General features: G+C 45.5%; 1 long non-coding RNA gene across 1 annotated transcript; it reads right to left on the reverse strand.

The window, feature by feature from the left end:
• Positions 1–442: 442 nt before the first annotated feature.
• LOC119969996 lies at positions 443–12,385 on the reverse strand. Its single transcript, XR_005461505.1, has 3 exons — positions 12,252–12,385; positions 3,287–3,410; positions 443–559 (listed from the first exon to the last, which is right to left on the reverse strand). It is a non-coding gene; the product is annotated as an uncharacterized LOC119969996 (long non-coding RNA).
• Between the last annotated feature and the right edge of the window lie 6,586 nt (positions 12,386–18,971).

An 18,971-nucleotide genomic window follows, 5' to 3' on the forward strand; every position in this document is an offset into this window, starting at 1 on the left:
GACTAGGGGCTGTTCACAGTAACTTCATTGAAGCCTACTCGTGACAATAAGCGATTTTCATTTTCATTTCATTTTCATTCATTTCATTGGCTCAGCCGAGAAGCCATTTTTTCTCCCCATATTTACCAGCGTTTTTAAAAATAGCTCCTCCATTGGCAGTGTCGGCGTTCCAGAGATCAGGGCACTGTTTTTAAAGGGTGCCCTGATCTCTAGCACTGAAAATGAAACAATGTAACACCCCCAAGGACATGGAGACCCACCCCCATGCACATGGGGAATCCCTCCTTCCCACAAACACAGGGAACAGTCTCTCTCACTTCTCTCCCCACTCCCACTACCTAATGAGGAAGCCCCTCCAACACGACATCCTGACCAAGCCCCTTGGCACTGCACCCTGGCATGTCCAGGCATGTCTCTCTCCCTCCAGGGGCTGTACTTACGGTGCGACCTCAGTGGGTTCCCTTCGCCTGGTTCACATTGCTCCAGGTGTGTTGTAAATCCTTCCGACATTCGGATGGGGAAGTCCCAATGTGGGGGGAAATGATACAGCGTGGGAAACCTGCAAATGACATTTAAACATATTTAAATGAGGTTCCTGACCTTCCTGGGGCTGGGACGAGATCTCACCAGCAAAATTCTCGTTTCTGGTCTCTTGTGAGATTTTGAACCCACTTCATCATTTGTGTCCATGGTGAACGGGGACACAAAAAAATCCTGGCAACTTTCTACAGGACCAACACTCATTTTGTTAATACATAAACAAAATACTGCAGATGCTGCAAAATTGAAATAAAAACAGAGAATGCTTGAAAACCTCAGCAGTCTGGCCGCATCAGTGGCGAGATGGGGCGATTATTGTGAGCTCACACTAACCGTGCGCGGGATCAAAAACGTGGACGGAAAATCCCTCGAGAATCGGGAATTGCAATTCTCGCCGGAGAGATTGCGTTTCCGGATTTTCCCCTTCGCTCACCAGTGATGACATGACGCTCATGCCCATAAAGGACGTTAACCTCATTCAGACATATTTCCATCAATTTAATTCTTATTAGTGTCGCCTGTGCCACATGATCCTCCCCCTCACTAAATATTTAAATCTTACCAATGTGACATCATGTTAGCAAGGTTCACAGCCGGTTTGGTCTATCAAGAAATGAAGCCTTTGCAAACTTCTATCAAGGGCTGTACACCTCAGAGCCCCTGGAGGGGTACTTAAAGATAAAGCAGTTCCTCGACGGACTGGATATGCTGGTCTTGGGGAAACATAAGAGATGGGGCCTGGCAGTACCATGGGGAAGTCATGAAGAGTGTCAACTTCATGCAGGCGGGGAAGGCACTGGGGACAGATGGATTCCCGGTGGACTTTCACAACACATTCGCACCAGAATTGGCCGACACCTGCGGGAGATGTTCACAGACTTGTTAGTAAGAGGCACCCTGCCACCAACACTAACACAAGCCTCAATATCGCTGAAACCCATAAAAGACAATGATCGGACAGAGTGCAGTTCCTATAGGCCCATCTCATTATTTATCGTAGACGTAAAAATCCTAGCAAATTGTGTGACGAAGTGGCTGGAGGGCTGCATGGCAGAGGTAGGCAGGCTTTGTCAAGGACAGGTAGCTAACATTGAACATCAGATTAGGGTTAGCCTGCTGAGTGGGTAGAAAACACCAGAAGTGATCAGCTCTCTGGATGCAAAAAGGCATTCGACAGAGTTGAGTGGAAGTACCTCATTGAGGTACTGTAACGGTTTGCGTTTGGGCCAGGGTTCACCTCCTGTGAAACTACTGTGCAAACACTCATGGTGTTTGTCCATACACTCATGGTGAGTGTATGGACAAACACCACCAGCTTTAAATACTTCCGGCTGCACAGAGGCACGAGGTAGGGGTGCCCTTTATCCTCGCTGCAGTTTGCTCTGGCAATCGAAAGAGTTCGAGGATCCAAAAGAAGGTCTTACAAAGGAGAAGAAACGTGGGTGGCTTGGCCCTCCTGAACCTGCAGTTCTAACACTGGGTGGCCACTGCAGAAAGAAGATGGGGATGGGTTAAAGAACTGTGAGCAGAATGGGTGAAGATGGAAGAGAGTTCCTGCATAGGGACATCCCTCCGAATCCTGGTCACAGCTGCTCTCCCAACCTCCCGGCCAAATACTCAAGGAGCCCAATGGTAGTAGCCACGCTCTGGACATGGTACCAAATGAGGCAACACTTCAGCCTAACCGAGATGTCCACCATGGCCCCCAACAGCAATGACGACAGGTTTGCCCCTGCAATAATGGATGCCACCTTCAACAGGTGGAGACATGATGAGGGGACTCTGATGGTTCAGGACATGTACACGGATGATAGAGTGGCGACCCTAGGAGAAGTCACAGAGAAGTTCCAGTTACCAAGAGGAAGCATCCCAAAATATATTCAGGTCAAAAACTTTCTCCGTAAGTTAACATCAACGTACCCCAGATACCAGGACACTCATTAGTAGAAAACTGCTGGACGCGGGTGACCTCAGGAAGGGAAACTGTGTGAACCTGTATGGGCGACTGTTGGAGGAGGTATGCTCCCCCCTGGACGAGACAAGGAAAAAATGGGAGGAGGACTAGGCAAAGAGACAGGGGGGAACTCTGTTTCGAAGTACTACAGAGGGCGAACTTTACCTCCATGCGCACAAGGCTGAGCCTAACGCAGTTAAAGGTGGTGCACAGAACTTGATTGATTGGATTCTTTCCGGTGGTCGAGGACAAATGTGGTGGCACAGTGGTTAGCACTGCTATTTCATAGTGACAGGGCCCCTGGTTCATTTCCAGCCATGAGTGACTGTGTGGAGTCTGCATGTTCTCCCCGTGTCTGCATGGGTTTCTTCCGGTGCTCCGGTTTCTACCGTAAAAAGTCTTACAACACCAGGTTAAAGTCCAACAGGTTTGTTTCAAACACGAACTTTCGGACCACTCAGGTGAGTGGTGAGGTATGTTCTAGAAACATTTATATAGACAAAGTCAGAGATGCCAGACAATGCTTGGAATGCAAGCATTTGCGGGAAATCAAATCATTACAGATACAGAGATGGGGGTAATCCCAGGTTAAAGAGGTGTGAATTGTCTCAAGCCAGGACAGTTGGTAGGATTTTGCAAGACAAAGCCAGATGGTGGGGGGTGAATGTAATGTGACATGAATCCAAGATACCGGTTGAGGCCGCACTCATGCGTGCGGAACTTAGCTATAAGTTTTTGCTCGGCAATTCTGCGTTGTCGCGTGTCCTGAAGACCGCTTTGGAGAACGCTTACCCGGAGATCAGAAGCTGAATGCCCTTGACTGCTGAAGTGTTCCCTGACTGGAAGGGAACATTCCTGCCTGGTGATTGTCGTACGATGCCCGTTCATTTGTTGTTGCAGTGTCTACATGGTCTCGCTGACAGAAAGAGAGAAAAAAATGACAATGCTCTCATTACACATCTTCTTCCTTTATTAATTTATGTTTCAGAAATTTAATAAGAGTACTAACCTCCATCTATTTTTCCATTCACTTCACTTGACCCATTCTCTCCTCTCTATTGTTTACCCTGATCTTTTCTCCTTCTCTTTCCCATTTCCCCCTCTCCCAATTTCTCTCCCCTTGTTCCCCATTCTCTGTCTCCCCTTCCCTCCATCCTCCCACCACTTTCTCCGCTCTCCTTCACCCCATTTCCTATCCACTTTCCTGCCTTCTTGCCCTCATTTCTCCCTGCTCTTTCATCCATTCCTACAATGGTTCATTGTTAATAATCAAAGAACGGTGCATGTTTCAAAAACATTGTCATAATGTCATATTTCGAAAAATAGATTTGTCTAAATGCTTTTATCAACGTCACTCATTTTCACAGCAGTTCTGAAAATGGCTGATATTTTCTGATTTGTAGTTAGAACATGAATCCATGGAATATTCTTCAATCTTTAAGCAGAAAGAACAAGACAAATGCAATTCTAGCTATTGCAAATTGGAGATTTTTGTAAAAACTTACAATAACAATTATAAGGAATAAGTAGGTCCATGTTCTTTGATCCCTTTTCCTATAGTTTTGGGAATTGTATCTCCATCTCTATTCCTGTCTAGTTCCTGGAATGTATCGTAAATTGGAACCAACGTTGAACGTTGTGGATGAATAACTAATCTCTTTATTTTAGTCTTAACAAGGGAGAGTTCTCTCAAGCAGTGAAATACTTACCATCACCTGCTCCAACTTTAAAAAAATCTCAATTCATAATCACTGAAGGAGCTGCTCTAAAGATGTGTGTCCGGAATTTCTTCAGAACTGGGTTTCTGCTGCATTCATTACAGTGGTGTAGCAGGAGAAACTTTGAGGAAATCCTGGACCATGTTTTATTAATTGTGCTTTGCAGATGTACCAAACTAAAAAAAAAACTGGCAAAAGCTGAACAATAGCTTCAGGGTGTCACAGTACTGTAGCCACCTAAAATGGACGCTGAGCTACAAAATAAGCCAAGCGCTAAGACTGCTGGGAAACAGACAGTTTAGCCAGACCAGCAGTCTGCAAAGAGAGCATTTTGCATTCTGCAGCAGCAGAAACCAGTTTGGGCTCAGGTGAGAAGACCTTAGCTAGGTGCAAATGGCAAAACGCTTTGCATGCTAATGAGGCAATCAGACCTGAACACCCACACAATAGATACATTTGATTCTGAATGGACACATTTGAATCAAGGCCCAGACATCGAGGCACCAGAAACCTCCAAACAAAAGGGCATAAGAAACGCCCCCCCCATCACGGAGACCCCCTCGCATTGGGGAATTAAAACAGTATCGATGAGGAATTGACCCAATAGGTAAAGCCCGCCCAAGAAGAGGGAAGGACAATGGAACCCCTATAAAAGACAGGGACCTCGTGTTGTCCGCTCTGCTTTTCCGTGCTCCGGCTCTGACCAAGACCTTGAAGATCCAAGCTGACTCCAGCCGTCGAGCACCAGCCGCCGAACCGTAAGTGCCAGTACGACGCTCGCTATGCGAACTAAGCCCGCTAGAACCCCCAGTGACCAGAACGCTTGCTGAAGGTTGCAGCCCAAGACCAGGACGAAGGCCTCGCTCCCTGACCTTGCCTGTTCCTGTTAGATAAGTATTCTGATTACTTTAGTTTAGTCATAGCTTAGTCTCTTAGTGTGTGCATGAGTATTTATTATAACTGTATAATAAATATTATCGTTTGGACCTTACTAATCGGTGTATCGTCTTTATTACTTTGAACTTGACCTTGGAATACTCGTGACGTTGTCTATACGGCAACTGGCGATTCCAAAGCTGAATAAATACAGAAGACAGAGCCTAGTGGTGTTAAGCACTTGGAAGTTAATACACCCCAATAAACGCGTTTTGCGCTCATAGTAAAACGTGCAACAGTAGCACAGTGGTTAGCACTGTTGCTTCGCAGCACCAGGGTCCCAGGTTTGATTCCCGCTTGGGTCACTGTCCGTGCGGAGTCTGCACGTTCTCCCCGTGTGTGGGTTTCCTCTGGTGCTCCGGTTTCCTCCCACAAGTCCCAAAAGGCGTGCTTGTTGGGTGAATTGGACATTCTGAATTCTCCCTCAGTAAACCCGAACAGGCGCCGGAATGTGGCGACTAGGGGCTTTTCACAGTAACTTTATTGCAGTGTTAATGTAAGCCTACTTGTGACAATAATAAAGATTATTATTATTAGAAGGAATGTCAGGTCGAAGACAGCCTAAAATATTGAAGTGAATGCATCTTGGAGTAAAAGGAAATGACACTCCTCCACCATCCTAACTATGGGTCTGGTGACCTCAATGCCTGTCAGAGTTCCTGCAGTTAGGACAGTTACAAATTACTGATTGGCATTCACACTAATATTGCCATATACTGAACAATTTATTGTGGGAGTTTAGAGAAATACAGCACTAAAAAGTCGTTTACCTGAAAGATCAGCTGACCTGGCAGAAAATAAACATAATGGACCAGACTTGGATCCTTTCTGGAAGGCTGCTGAGATTTTGGTTAATTTTTCGGTGGAAGGGTCATTTAGATCCAAAACGTCAACTCTGTTTCTCTCCACAGATGCTGCCAGACCTGCTGAGTTAATCCAGCATTTCCTGTTTTTATGTCAGGTTTCCAGCATCTGCAGCATTTTGATTTTATTTGGGTTGTTTGTCCCGTTCTAAACCTGACTTTGGTGCTTTTTGTAGATCTCACTTTGGCTGACCCCATGTGATATCCACTGGCAGTTGACGGGAGCAGCAGGAATCTAGCTGATTAAGATATTCTGCTGGTGCTGCAGCCAGCTTTTCATACTTTATATGATCATTGGAGCAAGAGTAGGCCATTTAGCTCCATGAGCCATCCCCGTCATTCATAGATCATAGAATTTACATAGAATTTACAGTGCAGAAGGAGGCCATTCGGCCCATCAAATCTGCACTGGCTCTTGGTAAGAACACCCTACCCAAACCCACACCCCCACCCTATCCCTATAACCCAGTAACCCCACCCAACACTAAGAAGCAATCTTGGACACTAAGGGCAATCTAGCATGGCCAATCCACCTAACCTGCACATCTTTGGACTGTGGGAGGAAACCTGAGCACCCGGAGGAAACCCACCCACACACGGGGAGAACGTGCAGACTCCGCACAGGCAGTGACCCAAGCCGGGAATCGAACCTGGGACCCTGGAGCTGTGAAGCAATTGTGCTAACCACAATGCTACCGTGCTGCCCCATTCAACCAGATCATGGCTGATCTTCTACCTCAGTGCCATTTTCCCCACACCATCACAATATCCCTTTGATGCCATCATTATCTAGAAATCTATTGATCTCTGTCTTGAATATACTCAATGACTGGGCTCCACAGCCACTGGGATAGAACATAGAACATAGAACAGTACAGCACAGAACAGGCCCTTCGGCCCTCGATGCTGTGCCGAGCAATAATCACCCCACTCAAACCCACGTATCCACCCGATACCCGTAACCCAACAACCCCCTCCTTAACCTTACTTTTTAGGACACTACGGGCAATTTAGCATGGCCAATCCACCTAACCCGCACATCTTTGGACTGTGGGAGGAAACCGGAGCACCCGGAGGAAACCCACGCACACACGGGGAGGACGTGCAGACTCCGCACAGACAGTGACCCAGCCGGGAACCGAACCTGGGACCCTGGAGCTGTGAAGCATTTATGCTAACCACCATGCTACCGTGCTGCCCCTAGAATAGAGTATTCCAAAGATTCACCACCCTCTGGGTGAAGAAATTCCTCTTCAAAGAACAAAGAACAATACAGCACAGGAACAGGCCCTTCGGCCCTCAAATCCTGTGCCGATCATGGTACCTGCCTAAACTAAAACCATATACACTTAGGGAATTCGTATCCTTCCATTCCCACCCTATTCATAGATTTGTCTAGATGCCCCTTAAATGCCACTATCGTACCTCCTCCCACCACCTCCCCAGGCAGCACATTCCATATATTTCCCACCCTCTGTGTAAAAAGCTTGCCTCACACATTTGTTCTAAACCTTTCCCCACGCACTTTAAACCTATGTGTCCTAGTACTTGACTTTGATTTGATTTGATTTATTGTCACATGCACTGGAGTACAGTGAAAAGTATTTTTCTGCGGCCAAGGGAACGTGCATATTATGTACATAGTAGACAAAAACAATAATAAACGACAGAATACATTGACAAATGGTACAATGACAAACAGTGATTGGTTACAGTGTGGAACAAGGGGCCAAACAAGCAATACATGAGTAAGAGCAGCATAGGGCGTTGTGAAGAGTGTTCTTACAGGGAACAGATCAGTCTGAGGGAGGGTCATTGAGGAGACTAGTAGCTGTGGGGAAGAAGCTGTTTCTATGTTTGGATGTGGGTGTCTTCAGCTTCAAGTATCTTTTGCCTGATGTAAGTGTCTGGATGAAGGCAAAGCCTGGGTGGGAGGGATTTCTGATAATGCTGTCTGCCTTCCTGAGGCAGCGGGAGGTGTAGATAGAATCAATGGGAGGATGGCAAGCTTGTGTGATGCTTTGGACTGAGTTCACCACACTCTGCAGTTTCTTGCGCTCTTGGGCAATATTAGACCTGGTGCTGGGGAATGAGCCCGGCCAGATGATTGAAGTTTCAGTAGGAGATCATTTTGGGAACAGTGATCATAATTCTGTAAGTTTTAAGCTACTTATGGAAAAGGACAGGAGTGGTCCTCAGGTGAAGGTGCTAGACAGGGTGAGGCTAATTATAACAGCAATAGGCAGGACCTGGAGAGTGTTGACTGGACGAGGCTGTATGAGGCGAAATCAACATTCAGCATGTGGGAGACTTTCAAATGTCAGTTGATTAGAATTCAGGACCGGCATGTGCCTGTGAGGACGAAAGATAAGGGTGGCAAGTGTAGGGAACCCTGGATAGCGAGGCATATTATGAACATTGTCAAAAAGAAAAAGAAAGCATTCGATAGGTCCAAAAGGCTTAGGACAGATGAAGCCCTTGAAGAACATAAAGCAAGTAGGAAGGAACTTAAGGTAGGACTTTGGAAGGCTAAAAGGGCCCCAAAACGGAATCACCTACTCTCCAGCTTTCTTAAAGATTACTTTTCTAAAATGATGGGAGTTGGGTTTTGTATCTGGGGGGAGAGGAGGACCCCATAACACAGAGTCCTGTGGCTGCAGCACCACCCAGACAGGCAATGAGGAATTTTAGGTTGATTTGGAGCGCAGTTGCCCTCCCACCAGTCTGCCTCCAAACAGGGGAACAGGAATGTTGGCACGCGGGGCAAACACCTACTTCCAATTCTGACCCCGTGGGGTAGAGCCTATAAATCAAGCCCAAAGAAGCATAAATATCGACCATTATCTTCTGCTAGCAGCGGAAAGCTACAGGCCATGGATCCTGAGATGGAAAAATGCGCACTTACCTGTGCTCGAAAAGCGCAGCGTACCTTCCTCTCCAGTCTGGGCCTCCAGCGCAGCGCAGGAAGAGTGCAGCCCTGCCCACTCATGATGGGGCCAGGTTGTGAACTCCATTGAGGCAGGCAACAATTTCAACAATTTTGTTTTGCTCTTTGTTTTATGCAGGCATTGCTGTTGTTAATGGTTCTTTTAAATTATTTTTAAATTTAATTGGTGATTAAAGGTGATTATTTATAAGTGAACATAAGTTTGGTTATTTGTTTTAAATCTGTGAAACAATTTAAATGTGCACTATATTATATAATTTTACATGTGGCATGTTTAAAAGTGTTTCAATGTTTTAATTTAGATGCTGGTCATGAGATTTTAAAAGTGCCCCAGGACTTTTTGCTGTCACTCCTTGTAACATCTGACTTTTTTTTTTGATTTGTGTTTATAGAATCATAAATTCATCATGTTTGCACCAACGCTCCGAACGAGCACGCTACCCAGGTCCACGCCCCTGCCCAGTCCCCATAACCCCACCTAACCCTTGGACACTAAGGGGCAATTGAGAAAGGCCAATCCACCTAACCTGCACATCTTTGGACTGTGGGAGGGAACCAAAGCACCTGAAGGAAACAGCGTAGCATTGTGGTGCATTGGTTAGCACCGCTGCCTCACAGCGCCAGGGACCCGGGATCGATTCCAGCCTTGGGTGATTGTGTGGAGTTTGTACATTTTCCCCATGCCTGCGTGCGATTCCTCCGGGTGCTCCAGGTTCTTCCCACGTCCAAAGGTGTGTAGGATAGGTGGATTGGCAATGCTAAATTGCCCCTTAGTGTTCTGAGATGGACAGGTTAGGTTCTGGGGAAGGACGGGGGAGTGGGCCTAGGTATAGTGTTCTTTCAAAGGGTTGGTGCAGACTTGATGGGCAAAATGGCCTCCTTCTGCACTATAGGAATTCTATAGTTCTATTCCCTGGTTCTAGGAAACCCATGCAGACACGGGGAGAATGTGCAAACACAGCACAGTCATCCAAGGTCCGCGCTGAACACGGGTCCCTGGTATTGTGAGGCAGCAGTGCTAACCAGTGTGCCACCGTGTTACCCAAGTTATTATGTTTTTGCCTTGTTTACTTCAATTATCTTATTCATTTATAATTATCTCATAATTAAATGTGTTTTCATGTTTCAGTCAGATATTTGTAAAGTTCAATGGAAAATAGTTATTAGCAAAAGTAAATGTAAAAATACCAAACTTTGAAAACAGTGAACATTTAACTTGACATTTAACTTTACCAGCTGAACAGAGACATTTTGTGTCATAACCTCAACTTTTACAAATTTCATGCTATAAAATATATTTTCTCCACTTAAACAAAATGGTCAATAAAATATATGTTTCCACATTGGATGGGATTTGGATTTATTGTCACGTGTATTGTTCTGTGTGCAGTCCAGACAGATCGTTCCATACACAAAAAACATAGGACCTGTGATAGATACACAAATGCACTGTAGGGATTCTATGATTCTTTTTTCTTTTTTTAAATAAATTTAGATTACCCGATTCTTTTCTTTCAATTAAGGGGTAATTTAGTGTGGCCAATCCAAGTACCCTGTACATCTTTGGGTTGCAGGAGTGAGACCTACGCAGACACGGGGAGAATGAGCAAACTCCACATGGACTTAGACATGGACATTGTTTGAAGCATATGGAGTGTAGTGCTGCACAGTACATAAGGTGTGTGGAGAGATCAGTTCAGTCCATAAGAGGGTCATTCAGGCGTCTGGTAATAGCGGGGAAGAAGCTGTTTCTGAATCATAAACACAGCAGTTATTTCTATTTGTCAAGGGAAGGGGAGAATCAGAGAATCCCTACATTGCAGAAGGAAGCTATTCAGAGTCCACACCGGCCCTCTAAAAGGTCTCGGAGGCAAAATGGCCTGCTGGGTCCAAAACCCACATTATTCCCTTAAGCCTACCTCGGGCAACTTTAGCATAGCCAATCCACCTAACATGCACATCTTTGGACTGTGAAAGGAAACCAGAGCACCCACAGGAAACCCATGCAGACACGAGGAGAAAGTGCAAACTCCACAGAGACAGTCACCCAAGGCTGGAATTGATCCCAGGTCTCTGGCGCTGTGAGGCAGCAGTGCTACATGCTGTGCCACCGTGCCGCTCCCTTGCACCCTATTGTGTCCCTTCAATCCGGAGGTTCCTCCAAGTAGGTCTCTTCTGACCAAAGATCTCCCAGGCACTGACATCTATGTTCCATTTCTTGAGGTAATCCTTCAAGGTTTCTTTGAAGAACTTCCTTTGTCTGCCACTTGTTTGGGATCGTTCCTTGAACTGATTTGCTTTGGCAGTCCCGACCCTGACATCCTAAGCACATGGGCCGCCCAACAGGTTAGGTGGATTGGCCATGCTAAATTGCCCCTTAGAGTGGAGTTGTCGGAATAGGGTAGGGGATTGGGCCTAGGTAGGGTGGTCCTTCAAAGAGTTGTTGCAGACTCGATGGGCTGAATGGCTTCCTTCTGCCCTGTAGGGATTCTATGATTCTTTTTTTAATATAAATTTGGAGTACCCGATTGTTTTTTTTCAATTAAGGGGCTAAATTGCCAACATACCCTGCACATCTTTGGGTTGTGGGAGTGAGACCTCTGCAGTCACGGGGAGAATGAGCAAATTCCAAATGGACAGTGACCTGGGGCCAGGATCGAATCCCGGTTCTTGGCGCCATGAGGCAGCACTGCTAACCATTGTGCCACCGTGTCGCCCGGGATTCTATGATTCTAATGCTTTGAGAACGACATGAGGCTGCCCGGAAAAAGGAACCTGAGAAAGGAATACCCAACCTAGCATCCAAGGGCCGATGCCACCTTCTGGAAGCTCCTGCCAAGTGAGTGATTAAAGATGCAGCTCTAGGATTGGCCTCATCAGCAGTGCAAAGATCCCGTGATCAGTAACACTGAGTACTTTAGGTGGACAATCATACGCGTTAGCAAGTGATCACTGCCTTCTATCCATTATAGTTCCTTTCATGGAATAACATCCTCATGACAAACCAAAGTTTAAAAAGAATCATTCTTTAACCTTCTGTGACTTCAGACTCACTTTATACAGTAAATCACCTTTTTAATGGAATTAACCACCTCATGACAAACCAAAGATTAAAAAAATAAAAATATATCTTCCTTTCGCTTTATTAGCATTTTGAACATATTTTTAAATGCTAAACACAAATAATATAAAACATTAACCGACCAAACAAATGGTTCCCGATGTCTCCTGCCTCTGCTCGATGATCCCGGATCAAGAAACGAAAGTGCAAATAAAAAGCTGTAAAATCTTACCTGACACCAGGAGAATCGACTGAGTTAGCACTGTCCCTTTAATTCACATTCAGCTCGTTCAGCGCTTCACTCAATCTGTCAAAAAAAAGCAGGCCAGGAGTTTGTATGTCGTGCGTTTCCAGAGCGCATGCCCGTGCGTCTGCACGTCCGGGCTGTTGCGCCACGCATGTGCAGCGGGCCAGCGACGTACGTCAGAGATCTGAAAGGTAGTTACTGGCCAATATGAGAATTGTTGAAAGATAGGAACTGAAGGGCATTTAACCCCGTGAATCTAGAATTCAAATCGATTATAATTAATCTGCATCTTCATTCCATTTACCAGCCATTCCTAAAATTGCAGACCAGCAGAGGAACTGAACAAGAGAAGAAAGTAATGTAATCAAATAAAAAAGCAAAGCATGTAATTGTGCAAAGAAAAGAAAACCAGTGTTTTCCCATTCCATTATTCGTTATTTCGCGTTCACAGTTTTATCATAAATCATCTTGAATCAGGTGCACTAATAGATCATACTTAAGTTCCACAATTATTGACATTTTGGTAATTAGAGAATTTGATAAGTAGTACATTGTGATGGCAACCAAACTACAAATAAAAGTGCTCAAATTATAACCATTAATCTATTTGTTGAAGATTTTCTATAAGAGCGAAATCCTTATTTTCTACCAGCCTTTTACAGAGAAGCTAACAATGCAGAGTCTGTCGCTACATTATCCTTTACAGATGTGTCTGGCAAAAAAGAAATAATTCAAGTGAGATGTATGAGGATGTGTATTTGCCCAGTGGGAGTTTTGTGTAACATGATGCCTGTGAATGCATGCCTTGTACCCAGCAGCTTACCTGATTAGCTGCTACTGAAATAAATGCAAAATAAATACTCCCATAGCAGGTCAACAGGGAAGAGCACCAACTATTGATAATGCATTTAGGAATATGTATGACCTAACACCTCCATTCCTGACATTGTTTAACCAAACCTCACAACTTGTGCATTTCAATTATTTGTTCAGGCGGCCATTGATAATTGCCTGATGTAAGCCAGCCTTTGCAATGCAAAGCAGAAGACAATAAAAATGCTACATTGGCGAATTAGAACAGCGACACTTAAACGTATAAATTAACTGGGCCTCTTTCACAGCTTTCCCTTTCTATTCTGAGAGGCTTCAGTTTGGTGACATCAAAGGCAGGATTATCTGAAAAGAAAAAAACTTGATCTAATGTCCCTTGTTTGAAGTCATGAAATTCTCCCTCTCTCCCAAGCAGAATAACCCTCCTTACGTTACAAAGGCTAAACTCCAGGTGCAGGGTTGGGGGTGGTATGGGATGGAATAATGAAATGAGTGGCAGTACATAAAAACAAAAATCTTCCCGAGGGTCTGTTTGTTAAGAACTGATGAGTAAATGTTTCTGTAAATTGAGTTGTTAAAACATTTTTTAATACAAAACATACAGTAGCTCAAATGGATTTTTCTATCTGTTTGCACATTGGAATAAAACGTTCAATCTAAAACATCAGCCGTATTAATGGTCAGAGAACAGCCATGGCTGTGTGTCCTCACCCCCTTGAAGTAGATGGTACTGACCATCATTGGAGAGACCACCATTGATGTGGTGGGGCTGAAACCATTGAAGTTGACAGCATGTTCCGAACAAATCCACCTTCTCATGTTCCATTTCGCCATGGTGCCTCAATTTCTTCTGATTTTCAAGTTGAAATCCCCTCTTCATTAATGTAATTCTACCCTTATGCCATTCATCTTTCAGATATCCAAGAACTTCCACCTGGCTAACCAATGGTTTGAGAGACTGTCCAAGAGGAAGAGGCAACTGATCATGCTGAAACACTGTCACTCAATGTTGTTGCTATTAGCTCGGGCACTGTGCCTGCGAATACTTTATATCACTGTTTCTCAACTTTTTTTCGCGGGACCCACTTTTATTAACCGGCCGACCTTCGTGGCCCAGACCGGTCAACCTTTGCGACCCACGCCAGCTGACCTTCACGACCCATGCTAGTTGACCTTGGCCACTCATGCCAGCTGACCTTCACGACCCACTCTGGCCGACCTTTGTGACACACCATTTATGCTTAGCTTTAATGTTATAGGTGAGCCTGCTTGGTCTTTGTGATCTCACTTGCTTTGTTACATTTTTTGCTCAGGACTTCAGCTGATAATTTAAGTGATCGATAAAGTTGGTTTAGAATTGTTGTTTTGTGATGTCTTTTATTTCAACATTGTGGCCAAGAGGAGATTATAATGGTCAGTAACAGAGGGAAGGTAAGCTTCGATCATCAAACGGGGGTTTGTGGTTTTCATCACTCCGTTGGATGAGGTAATCCCAGACAGCCCAGTTGGACAGGGAATGGGTTGGCTGCCTCCTCCCTTGCTCCTATTCTTCTTCTTTCTTCTCCTTCTCCTCCTCCTTCTCTTCCCTCTCCTCCTCCTCAGAAACTCACCACCATGCTGTCTCTAGACACATAGTGGGGTGTCGGTCACTTTGTGAGACGGGGGGGGGGGGACCTTGTCAATGAATGGGAGGGGGCCTTGCCAACAATTGGGGAAGTGGAGCTGTAGTGTTATTCTGAGATCGAGATGCCCATTAAAAATGGCTCCCCAATCTCTGAGGATCCAGACTTGCCGGCTACTTCAGATCCCACGATTCGAATCACCCCTGACCTCAGCTGACCCATCAACGGGATGGCTACTCTCCAGTGCAACCAGTGACATCTTGTTGGCTAATATGTGACTGCCTCTCTAGTGGCAATCTTGACTCCGGCGAAATGGACACCGTTTTTCATTGGAATCACTCATGTTCCAATGGCACCAGTGCTGGCCCATTAACGGTTCTGAAATAGCTCTGGGATCAGTGCCAATTTTGCTGTCTTGGAATTCCACGGATTCTGTCCCAGCATCAATATCTAGTCTTTGAATCCTGCCTTTGTTTCAGGCTTAACCTTTCAAGCTTAATGTGAAATAATATCATATTATGATAACGCTGCTTTTGTGGCGGCATGGTGGCTCAGTGATAAGCACTGCTGCCAATGGCACTGAGGACCTGAGTTCGATCTCATCCCCGGGTCACTGTCTGTGTGGGGTTTGCACATTCTCCCCATGCCTGTGTGGGCCTCACTCCCACAACCCAAAGATGCGCAGGGTAGGTGGTTGGCCACACTAAATTGTCCCTTAACTGGAAAAATATATACAATTGGGTACTCTAAATTTATATTTTAAAAAATGATCATGCTGTTTTAATCACCTCTGACACTGCCCCTGGCTGAGGTGGATGAAGGAGAAGTGATCCATGAATTCCTTAACAGGGACAACTTACGATTGAGAACCTACCTCTTCCTTTTTCTCCAAATGGTTTCACTTCTTTGCTGCATCCGCTCCATCTCCTTCACATGGTTTAGGCCAGGAGAGTTTGCAACTCCAGCCTACATTTCTTTTTTTTAAAATAAATTCAGAGAACCCAATTATTTTTTTTTCCCAATTAAGGGACAATTTAGCATGGCCAATTCACCTAACCTTTGGATTGTGGAGTTGAAACCCATGCAGACGCGGGGAGAATGTGCAAACTCAACACGGACAGTGACCCAGGTCAGAGATTTGAACTCAGGTCCTCAGCGCCGTAGTCCCAGTGCTATCCACTGCGCCACCGTGCTGCCCCTAGCCTACACTTCTGAGAGTATTTTCCTTTACTCAGAGATCTTCGCAGAGTTTGCAGCGCCACGTATTGATGGCCTTAGGACATTACTTGAGGCCCGCCCCCCGATGCTCCACCCCCGACCAGCCATGTTCCCGACGGCGTGGGTTTCTCATGGTCTCACCCTTCGGGAACTCGGCGTGGCGGCTGCAGACTCAGTCCAGTGCTGCCACAGTTGGGGGAGGGCCAATCAGAGGGCGGGGGGGGGGGGGGGGGGGGGGACGTTATTCGGGGCTGGGGACACTGTGGGAGGGTGGTCCGGTGCATGCGAGCTGGCCGAAGGAGGGGACTATTTCGCGAGCCGGGTCCGCGAGCGGCCTCCACCATGAAGCATGGTGCGGCCGCTGAAGGCTGCCGCCTTGCGCTTGCGCGGCCACGTACCCAGCAATTCTCCGGGGCGTGCCAGCAGCTAGAGCCGGATGCTCTATACGCCGTCCTGCTAGCCCCCAGCAAAACTGGGAATCGGTGGCCATTTTGCGCCAGTTTTCCTGCCATCGTTCCCACGCCGGCGTGGGGACATAGTCCCAGAATTGGAGAGTCCAGTCACTTGTGTGAGTTTCACCATTAACATAGTTCACCGCACTTCCACCAAATCTGGACAGTAATAACAGTCAAACACACCTCACCAGAAAGTGATGCCAGTAAATAGTGCTCGTTGGCGGGGGGGGGGGGGGGGGGGGGGGGAGAGCTGAAGCTGAATGTATGTCCAGCTGCGTATGTATAAGAGAAGTGATTAACAGAACAGACAGTCCAAAATGTTAGGTGGGATGCTTAATCAGCATTAAACGCTACTTGACCTCACAATCTAGCATACTCCGAATATTTTTGTGGCATGCGTGGCACACCTGTGCTATAGCTCTTGCTGACATGGAGATCAGAGTGGACAATGCCAGATGTCTTCGGAAGAGACAACCAACCACCCCCCCCCACTCAACCCTGCCTGCCATTTTTATCACCTCCAAACTCCACTGGTGCTGAAACTGGTGGTGCAATGAGCCAAATGTAATGGCCTTTGACTTATAACTTTTTAAAGTGTAGAGGATGCAAGCTAGTTAACAGGAGCTGCATGCCAGTGGCAGTTAACTATTAATCAGCTGTGAGTGATTGCCTGAATAGAGACAAATTACTTTGTGCAGGACGCTGTCTGAGCACTTGTTGCTTGGGTGTGGCTCAAAAAGATGTGTAAAAGTAAGCAGCATGTGCTGACACAAAGAGGGTTACAAGTGGAGTGCATCGTAAACAGAGCATAAAAGTTGCAGGATGCGAATGGGAATTCAGTGCACAGGAGGAAAGAAATGTTGCTTTTTGCCTACAATACTTACAATGGTTTATGTGAGGCAGTAGTATTTAATACTTTTGTCCAATATTTTAAGATTTAGTGCAAGCTAGTGTGCAGAAAAAGATGGAAAAACTTACAATAAAATAAGTGCATATAATTAACCTGGAGTAAGATATGAAATATTGGGAAGCCATTGTTTTTGGTCCCCACTCCAAACTGAGTCCCATAACTGCTGATCAAATTCTTCTCCCTAGCAAGAGTTTAAGAGTAAACTCACTTGTTTGCAACCTTACTGCCACATTTGACCCCGAGATGAGTGTCCGAGCTCATATCCATGCCTTTACAAAGATGGCATATTTCCACCTCCATAATATTTCCCAGCCTCAGCTGCTGAAACGCTCATCCATGCCTTAATTACATCTAAACTTGACTATTCCAACACGCTCCTGGCTGGCCTTCCACAGTTTACCCTCCATAAACTTGAGGTCATCCAAGGTTTCACTGTCCATGACTTAACTCGCAGCAAGTCCCATTCCACTTTCACCATTATGATCACATTGACTACCGGCCTAATATTGTCTTGATTTTAAAATTCTCATCCTTGTTTCCAGATCCCTCTATAGCCCTACAACTCTCAGATATATCTGACCTCTAATTCTGACTCCCCTTGTATTCCAATTTTCATTGCTCCACTATTGGCGGCACGTCTTTAGTTGCCTCGGCCCTAAGCTCTGGTCTACCCTCCCTACACTGCTCTGCTTCTCTACCTCACTATCTTCTTTTAAGATACTTCTTAATATCTACCTCTTTGACCATAAGACCATAAGATATAGGAGCAGAATTAGACCATTTGGCCCATTGAGTCTGCTCCACCATCTGATCATGGCTGACACGTTCCATATCTCCATTCTCCTGCCTTCCTCCCATAACCCCTGAACCTTTATTAATCAAGAGATCCCCTTATTTATCAAGAACACCAGATTTGAGGTGCTGTTACCTACAGGGCTACAGACCAAGAGCTCGGAAGTTGAATTAGACAGAATGGTTCTTTCTTAGACCATCCGAATTAGGAGCAGGAGTAGGCAATTTAGCCTCTCGAGCCTGTTCCACCTTTCAATACTATCATGGTTGATCTCATCATGGCCTTAGCTCCACTGTCCTGCCAGTTTTCCATAACCCTTCAACCCAATACCAATTAAAAATCTGTCTGACACCTCCTTAAATTTACTCACTGTCCCAGCATCCACCGCGTTCTGAGGTAGCGAATTCCACAGATTCACAACCTTTTGGGAGAAGTAGTTTCTCCTCATCTCTGTTTTAAATTTGCTCCCCCTTCCCCTGAGACTATGACCTCTCGTTCTAGAATGTTCCACAATAGGAAGCATCTACTTCACATCTACTTTATCCACACCTTTTAACATCTTAAATACCTCAATTTGATCTCCCCTTATTCTTCTAAACTCAAGAGAGTCTCAGCCTAAACTGCTCAATCTCTCTTCGGAAGGCAAACCGCTCATCTCTGGAATCAATCTGGTGAACCTCCTCTGAACTACTTCCAATCCCACCACTACTTTCCTCCAAAAAAGGGAAACAAAGCTTTGACCAAGCTTTTGGCCACCTGACGTAATTCTCTTCACATGGTTTGATGCCATTCTTTGTTTTCTAATGCTTTTGTGAAGTGCCTTGGTAGGTTTCATTATATTAATGGTGCTAAATAAATATTAGTTGTTGCTGTTGA

Source organism: Scyliorhinus canicula, chromosome 8 (genome assembly GCF_902713615.1).
Source record: "Scyliorhinus canicula chromosome 8, sScyCan1.1, whole genome shotgun sequence".
NCBI lineage: Eukaryota > Metazoa > Chordata > Chondrichthyes > Carcharhiniformes > Scyliorhinidae > Scyliorhinus > Scyliorhinus canicula.